Source organism: Diceros bicornis, chromosome 19 (assembly GCF_020826845.1).
Source record: "Diceros bicornis minor isolate mBicDic1 chromosome 19, mDicBic1.mat.cur, whole genome shotgun sequence".
NCBI lineage: Eukaryota > Metazoa > Chordata > Mammalia > Perissodactyla > Rhinocerotidae > Diceros > Diceros bicornis.
The window spans coordinates 9,325,981-9,335,300 of NC_080758.1; positions in this window are offsets into that span (position 1 = coordinate 9,325,981).

The following is a 9,320-nucleotide window of genomic DNA, read 5'->3' on the forward strand; positions in this document are numbered from 1 at the left end:
AAGGAAAGAAAACTACATAAAAGACCAAACTTCAATTTGCTGTGGATGGACACACAAAACAAGAAAGATAAATTACTATGACCATCGTGTAATAAAAAGAGAGGATATTTAAATGTTCCCAAAGTGAGAAGGAGTAAATCTCACTATTGAAAACCCATTGCCCACTATTGCGATGGCATAGAGTGGTTGCTCCAGAAATACTGAATGCATGTTGTTGGATGAATTTCAGATCAAGAAAGAGTCCTTTAAATTAAATAAACTTAACTTTATGGAAATCTCACTTACACTGGGACTTATTTTTCTAGAGAAAAGTTTATCATGGATCGAAATTAATCTACCCACTGCTTCTTGAGGACACTGATCTGGCACAACATCTTAATCATTCACTCAGAGTAGGCATAAGGTCCAGAGAGGGGCATTGACTTGCCCAAAGACACACAGCTTGTTGCAAACAGGTCTCCTGACCCGTGGGCCCTGGACCCCTCCTACGTCAGTTTCTCCTGAAATGGGATGAAACACTGGGGGAGGAGGCGGATTTTTATGTGGTACTTAAAGGGGACACTTTCTTTTCAATTCTCTTTTACTTTTTCTGTTGAAGTCAAAGAGTGTGCTTTGTGCTGATGTCTTTTTAACACCCTCTAACACTTGTAATCTCTGCTTTCTGCCAAGAAAGGGCGGCCTTGGGCTCAGAGCCTATAGGCAACATGTCTACGAAGGCGTTTAATGCTATAGTTTTGTTATTACTGCATTTTCATTGTTATAGTGGTCTTCCATTTGCGACAAGCAAAATTGGTTTTCATTTGTGATAGTGGTTTTACAAAGTGTTCATTGGATTTAGGTACAAAGCGTGAGTTGATGCAAAGAAAAGATTTGACGTAAGTAGCGGCAGGGAAAGAGTGCCAAGAGGCAAAAAAGCTTGACGGTGGGAAGCCCCGTGGTTCCAGGCAGGAACTGCAGTTCCAGACTGCCTGGGTTCAGATCCACCTCCTAGCCACGTGACTGTGGGCAAGTTACTCCACCTCTCTGTACCTCAGTTTCCTCATTTGAAAAATAGGGAGAATAATGAACCAATTTTAGAGACTGCTATGATGATAGAGTGAGGTAACAGGTATAAAGCAGTTAGAACAAAGCCTGGCACGTTGTAAGTGCTTTATAAAGATTAGTAATGAGGTTGATAATGATGACGCTGATGATGGTGATGATGGTGATGGTAATGGTAACGACGGCATCCGGCTTCCACTGCCAGGGAAGCCAACAGAACTCCTGTTCAGGACACCACTTTTTTCCCACCTGTGAACATCTCTGCATCTGGCTGGTTTTCCAGGATGGTATCTCTTGCACATGAAAGGTTGGGACTCACTTGCCCCCTTTCCTTGGTTCCTCTTGGATTATTCCACATGACAAAACAACTGTCTTCCTTGCAGAGTGATCCTGGCACTGCCATGTCAGTTACAGCACTGAGGGATCCATAGCCACAGCCAAGGGGGAAGTGTGGCTGCCACATTGCCTGTCCCCAGGACAACTCCCCGTCTGTCGGGAGTGGGCTGGTTGGTGCTGGTGGGATTGCTCTGTGGGTCCAGGATGAGCTGGAGGGAGGGACACTCAGCGGGGCTCTTGGCCATTGAAGTTTAGGCTGATGACCCAGAAAGGGTGTCTGAGCTTTCTCTCGAAGAAGGGAAAGCAAATGCTAGAAGTAAACCCCATCCAGGCTGTCAAGGTTAGCAGAGAATGAGAAACGTTTTGTGTCCAGATCCTACTGTATCTTAATTATCTGTACGTCTCCCAATTGTGACATTCGTGAGGACTGGCATTTGTCTTATTAACAGGGATAATGGCCACATTTATTGAGTTCTTGCTCTGCTCTGGCTTTGGGTGAGCACATTACATCCATTCTCTTTAAAAACTTTGTCCTTGTGTTTCAGATGAGGAAACGGAGGCTCAGAGAAGTTAAATAGCTTAAATGCATGATTCTCAAGAAGTAAATGACAGTCCACATGAGATCTGGCCAGCCCACCTCTCTATTTGTTTCCATGACACTCTCTGCCTTGCTCATGAGACCCCAGCCACTGCTTGTGATCTGGAGCAAAATAACTTTGTCTCCGACTGAGAGTCTTGGCCCCTTCTGTTCCTTCTCCCTGGAACACTTCTCCTGGATCTTGGCAGGGCTGGCTCCTTCTCCTTCGAGTCACAGCCCAATGTCACTGCTTCCTGGATCACATTAGCAGATGTGGCTGTCCCCTTTCCCAAGCCCGGTCACCCTCTATCCCACAAGGGCACAATGTGGCAGTCAAGAGCAGACTCTGGAGCCAGATGCCTGCGCTCCAGATCCCAGTTCTAACTCTTGTTGAGATTCTCTGTGACTCGGTTTCCTTATCTGTAAAATGGGAGTGTAATTGTAACTTACAGGTTTCTTGTGAGTTTTAAATGTTATATTTAATGCATATATAAAGTACTTAAAACAATGCCTGGCACACAATAAGCACTCAATACACACTAATATTTACTACTTGTCTTTCTCTACTAGAACATAAATTATACAAGGGCAGCACTTTATTTGCCTTTTCACAACTGTATCCAGTGCCTAGAACACAGTAGGTGCCCGATAAATATTAGATGAATGAATGAGTGAATGAATGAATGAATGTTTAACTCCAAAGCCTATGTTCTCACTACTGTGCCAAGTTGCCCCGCCCGCTAATGCTGTTGTGTGGCATCCTCTGCCAAGCACAGTGCCCAGCCCTGGGCGGGGGGCTCGGTAAAGGATGAGCAGAATTGAGCCCAGCAGCTCTTCCTTCTTCTACTCCCAGGGAAGCCACACAGCATTCCTGCCCAGGATGCCAGCCCTGTCCATCCTCCCCCGCCCTCTCACCTGGCAAATCCTGTGTGCTAGGCTCTCTCGCCCTGTCCTGGGAGAGTTGAGGACTCATTTACTGGTGCTCATTGGATTCTCTCCAGATCATTACACAGGACAAACAACTGTCCTCATCGCCAGGCCCAGAGCAATGCCACACAAAGAGGCAGAAGGAAGTTTTGGTACATTCTGAATATCTTTGGAGAGTGTTTACATGTTGAATTCTAGAAGATTTGGGTGCATTTATGGAGAGAGTTAGCTACATAGTTTATTCAATGCCTGTTTCCGGGAGGGTCTTGGGAAGGTTCATTATCTCTCTGCTCCCTTTTGCCAGAAGGATCCTTCTAAGATGCCCTTTCCTCTCCCTCCATCTTCTGAACTCTTATGTATCCTTCAAGGCCCATGTCAAATCTCCGCTCTTCTCTGAGCCTAGCTGAGTTACTTATTTATTCTTCTATGATCCTGGCTCATTTCCCACTCTCTGTATTACAGTCAGCTCATTCGTCTAGTCATCTGTTTAACAAATATCAGCTGAGCCCCTACTACGTGCCAGGTCCTGTGCTCTTAGAAAGACAAGCAAGATGAAAATCTCCGCCACCAAGAAGCCTTGAAATGGATGTCCATCTCTCCCCGTAGACTTCTCGAGGGCAGAGACATGTCCCCAAAATTCAGCAGAGGGGCCGGCCCAGAGGACATGCTTGACCTTGTGAAATAGAAAGTTGATTAACCGAATAAGGGAATGATGATGTATAGAGATTTTGCTCTGGAACGCGAACTGTGGAATCTGCAAAATGAGGGCCCTTGACCAGCAATGTCTTTTTTCTCTGGAATGATGAAGGTGCTGCTTTCTGTAAGAAAACCAACAGTGCTCATCAGGCCTTGTAATACTATCCACTCCAACACACTCCTTGTAAAATCTATGCGTGCTGCAGAAATTTGTATTCTCGCTGCCCTGGAACGTGGCTCTGGACGCGAGGCCTGCATGCTGATGTCAAAGCAGGGCTGCAAAAGTACTTTTTCCTTTTGCTGACTGGCATTCGTGCATTTTCAGTTCTGACTTGCTTTCCAGGTGGGGGAGGGGAAGGAGGCAAGACGCTGTGTATTCCAATGGACAACATCTTTATTTTACGTATTTCACAGCCTTTCCACTGCAGCCCACGTGGGCTGCATCTGTGGTTGGCAGAGATCAATGCAGTCAATATTTTTGACTGCAGAGCTTTCCATGACTTACACATATTTAATAGGATAAAAACACAATCAACAATTCTCTGTGTGAACTTGACCATTTTAATCCTTATCTTTGATTCTTTGGGATCCAACAAACAGGGTAAGTCTCCAACATATCTTGCCCGAGACCAGGGAATTCCAGCCTAGCTGGAAACTTTTGATACCACGGCCTGAGCTATATGAGTTTGTTTCACTCTGGGAAATCGGACTGGAAAACTAGACATTGCAGCATTTGGGAATACTGGTGGCCTTTTTCCTTGGACCGTTGCCTTTTGCTAAACGTCACACTGCTTTCTTTCACTGTTATTAACCAAATAATGAGCTACCACTCTCAGGGGGATTTGCCTCTTGAAAGGCACTACTCGAAGCTAGCATCAAGCCAAAACACTGAAGCTTTAGTGGTGGGATTGCAGGCAGCTCATTGAAATGGTGTTAAATAAAAAAAAATAAGAGAAACGATTAATTGTGATGACTTTCACCTGGAGCAATTTCTCCTTGAATCTAATATTATGAAAAGGATGATATGAACCAAAAGGACAGTGATGGGCAAACTTTTTCTGCAGTGGGCAGATAGTAAGTAGTTTTGGTTTTGTAAGCCATAAGGGCTCTGTTGAAACTAGTCAACTCTGTAATTATACCACAAAAGTAGACACAGATAATATGTAAATAAATGGGTGTGGCTGGGAGCCAACAAAACTTTATTGAGGGACATGGAAATTTGAATTTCGATTTTCATGTGTCATGAAATATTATTTTTTTATTTGGATTCCTTTTTTTTTTTCCAACCATTTAAAAATATAAAAACATTCTTAACTCATGGATCCTACAAAAAAAGGTGGTAAGCAAGATTTGGCCTGCAGGCTATAGTTTGCTGGTCCCTGCAATAGAGAATTATGATGAAGGGCAGGCCGTGAGGTCAAGCAGAACTGGAGTCAAGTCCTGGCTTGCCCACCTCTTGATAAATGGCCCTTGGCAAGATGCATATCCTCTATGAGCCTCGATTTCCTCATCTGTAAAGTGGGATTAATGATAGGATCTACTTCATGGTTATTTTGAGGATTAATGGAAATAATGCCCATAATGTGCATAGCATAATGCCTGGGACATAGTAAGAACTGAAAAAATTCATGTGTTCAACAAATATTTATTGAGCAATCATATGGGACAGGTGGTGTATTAAGGTGGTGGTGTATTTGTAATGGTGCTTTGTCTCATCAGGCTTGAAATCTAGTGAGGCTGATGAAGACTGTTGTTCTTAGTAATAACGCTTGGGCTCTGTGAAAAAGAAGTGAAAATTGTAAATCATTAGATAATGTAATTTATTACTGTGTATTTTCCATTTTCAAAAACAGTTAAAACTCCCACAGCCTCCCATCACCTGGGGTTCTTTTATGACCATTGCAGTCACTAACATGAAAAGTAAAACACAGTTCCCTCCCTTTAGATCAGTGGTCTCCAAGTGCTGTCTCTGGACCAACAGCGTCAGCATCACTTGGGAAGTGGTTAGAAATTGTAATCTCCAGCACCACCCCAGACCTGTTGAATCAGCAGTCCCGGCAGGCTATGTTTTAACAAGCTGCCAGCTGATTCTGATTCACACGGATTCAAGTTTGAGAATCACTGGTCTAGAGAGACTGTAAACTCATTGACTTGTGCAAAGTCATAGACCTAGGAAGTGACAGAGGCGGGATTTGAACAAAGGTCTAAACAGGACCTTCAATACCAGAACACACTGAGTTCAAAGACAGGGTTTATCAATCCATAGCAATGAGCAGCAGGACTAAGAAAAGAAGCGTGTGTGTGTGTGTGCGCGCGCGTGTTAGGAAGAAGGTGTGCCCCACTGCCCCTCTCCTTCCCCACTGTTCAGGCTCAAGATATCTTAGATTTCTTTTCCAGCACTTTCTGTCTTGACAATGGCATGGGGGCTTGGGGGCAGTGGGAATGGTCTGCCCTAGTGGGAAAGAGTTTGATCCCTGACCTCGTTAGAATCACTAGTGCCTGGTGATAATGAGAAGCACAAGAGCTTTCCATGGGTTTTCTTATTCTTGTACAGACAACGCACGTCTTTATTGCCTGTCCCCAGGGTGAGACCACTCCTACCACTTGCTTTGGTACAACACTTTAGTTACATTAACCTCTCTGTGTTTCTCTGTTCTTCTTCTATAAAATGGACACTGTAAAACCTCATGGATGATTTTCATAAGCTCCTGTCTTTGGCTGCCCATTCTGGACGTGCCCACCTGCCATCTGTGGTAGCAGCTGCTGGTTGATCTTCAATATCCACTCTTCCTTTCTTGCTTTAGTAATAGGACCTCTTGAGTTTTAGCTGGGTATGTGGCCACCCAGCTAAAGACTAGAGTATCCAGCCTTCCTTGCAGTTAGGCATAACTATGTGACCAGGTCTGGCCAATGGTATGTGAGCCAAAGTGAGTGGCACCCTTAGAAAGAATGAGCATGCTTTCTCTTTACCTCCTTCCCTCCTTTCTGCAGACTAGATGCAGATAATGGTGGGAGCTGAGCAGCCATTTTAAACCATGGAATGGAAACCATGTGTTGAGAGTGGCAAAGCCATGACATACAAGAAGCCAGGGACCAGGACACTGAATCCATGCTATTGGTCCTGGGACTGCTCATATTTGTATAGTTAAGGTGAGAAAGAAGTAAACTCTCTTTTATTTATTTATTTATTTATTTTTTTGTGAGGATGATCAGACCTGAGCTAACATCCATGCTAATCCTCCTCTTTTTGCTGAGGAAGACCAGCTCTGAGCTAATATCTATTGCCAATCCTCCTCCTTTTTTTCCCCAAATCCCCAGTAGATAGTTGTATGTCATAGTTGCACATCCTTCTAGATGCTGTATGTGGGACGTGGCCTCAGGCACCGCAGGAGAAGCGGTGCATCGGTGCGTGCCCGGGACCCGAACCCGAGCCGCCAGTAGCGGAGCGCGCGCACTTAAGCGCTAAGCCACGGGTGGCCTCTAGACTCTCTTATTTAAGTCTTGTCAGTGACTCAAAAAAAAAATAGCAACCAGAGTCTGTTTCCTAACTAATGTATCACTTTTTAAGACACGGCTTAATTTGCGCCTCCTCTCCTGTTTTGCCACCCCATCCCGACACCCCTATAGAATGAACCTACTTCCTCTGTCATACCCTACATTGTAGTCACTGCAAAATTACTCAAAAGGTAGAGCAAACATGTGCTTAGGTGAATGGCAAAGTGAGGACACCAAAAGGAATATACAGGTGTCCCTCAGTATTCTCGAGGTTCAGGTTTCAGGACCCCGGCGGATACCAAAATCCGGGGATGCTCAAGTCCCTTGTTGGCCCTCTATATCCGCGGGTTCTGCATCTGCGTGTTCAACTAACAGCTGATCATAAACGTAGTGGTACACCATCCGCACTTGGCTGCATCTGAGGATGTGGAACTGTGGATACGGAAGGCTGACTGTATATGTAAATAAATAACAAAATGAGTCAAGTTCAGCTTTGATGATCTTAGCCAAAGTTACACAATTAAAAAATCGAGAAAGAATTTCTTTTATTTTCAGTGCATGTCCTTTTCTTGTCATTTTTAAACATAAAGTACTATTTTGAAATGCATTTGGATGGAAGGAGGAGCATAGCAACATTTTCAATCCTTGAGTCAGCTAAAGATCTTAATATAACCTGACTATACCCCACAAAGTATTTCAACATAGCTCTGATTGTATTTCGGGGAAACCTTCCATCCTCTTACCCCCCACCCCCTACCAAATAGGCTGAGGGATCCTGTAGGGCACTGTCTTTTTCTGTCAATCAATTCATCTTTGTTGTGCACCTGTGGTTATTCATGTTTCTATTCCCAGCATGTAACATGGTGTCTGGCACTTAGAAAATACTATTGAAACACTTAAACCCTCAACAACAACGATTAGCCAGATGGTGGGTGAGATTCCTATGTGTGCCTCTTTGTGGGTGTGGGTTGTTGGGAAAGAGGAGTCACCGTCTTCCTTTCTCTTCCTCACTCTAAGGCTCAAAGAGTTTGAATATTATGCCTGAGGTTTCACAGCTCTTCAGTGGCTGTTTTAGTTTCAATATCACGTATCTTCACCCAGTCTCTTGTCATTCCAGCCACATCGGACTTTTCTCAGTTCCTTGAAACCAGCGTATGGCATTCTCTTCCACAGGGTATTTGTACATGCTGTTCCTTCCGCCTAGAATGCCTTCCTCCTCTACTCCTTCCACAGTTCTTCCACCTAGCGGATACCCACCCATCTCCAGAGTTCAGCTTAAACACCACTGCCTCTGGGAGGCCTCTGCCAAATTCTCATACTAAGTTGATACATAGGGACCTAACTCTTTATACTTTTCCTTTGTAGCATACATTGTAATTGTAATTGATTAGTTATTTCTTTATTATCCATTCTCTATGCTAGAATGTCAACTCCATGAGAGCAGGGCCATGTTTGCCTTATTCGTTGCCTGTTTTAGCCTGGCACGTAGAATATGCTGAGCAAATCTGCATAAATAAATGAATGAATGAACATCAGGACAGGCAAAAGGAAATCCACAAAAACCAAGAGGGGAAAGGAACCTATTTTCCCTTGATAAGAGAGCAAATAGAATTTTGCAGTTGGGTAATTTGATTTGTTGGGCAAACACTTTCATAGAATTTTGACAATAACCAAGAGCAAAAGCACAGCTGTACAGAAAGTTCAGAAAGAGATAATATTTCCTTTCGCGTGATTTGACTTTGTTTCATCAAATACTGAATCAAGACTCAGAATCTTTGCTGTATCTTTACAAGAGAAAAGTATAGATGGAATCCAGTTCAGAGAAGTACCCAATTATAAGTTTGGATTTACTTTTTATTCCTTTCCCAGAGGAAAAGTGCTATTTATCAAACCTACACGACTTAAGAGAATAATTAGGTCCATCAAAACTAATTAATACTTTTGACGTTGAAAGAAAACATTTAGGTTTCTAAGATGTAGTGTGAAGATGTATTCAAGTGTGTAGTGGAGGGTTTCCAAATATGGTCACCATTAATTGCTTCCTTTCCCGTACATGCGTGCAATTCTTCCCATCGAGAGGTGGAGTCTATTTCCCCTTTGCTTAAATCTCCGTGAATTGTAACTTGTTTCGACCAACAAAAGGTGGCAGAATTGATGCGCCAGTTCCTAGCCTACCCGTTAAGAGGCTAGCGACTTTTGCTTTCTCTTGGAGAAGCCAGCCACCATGCTGTAAAAAAGCTAGCACTAG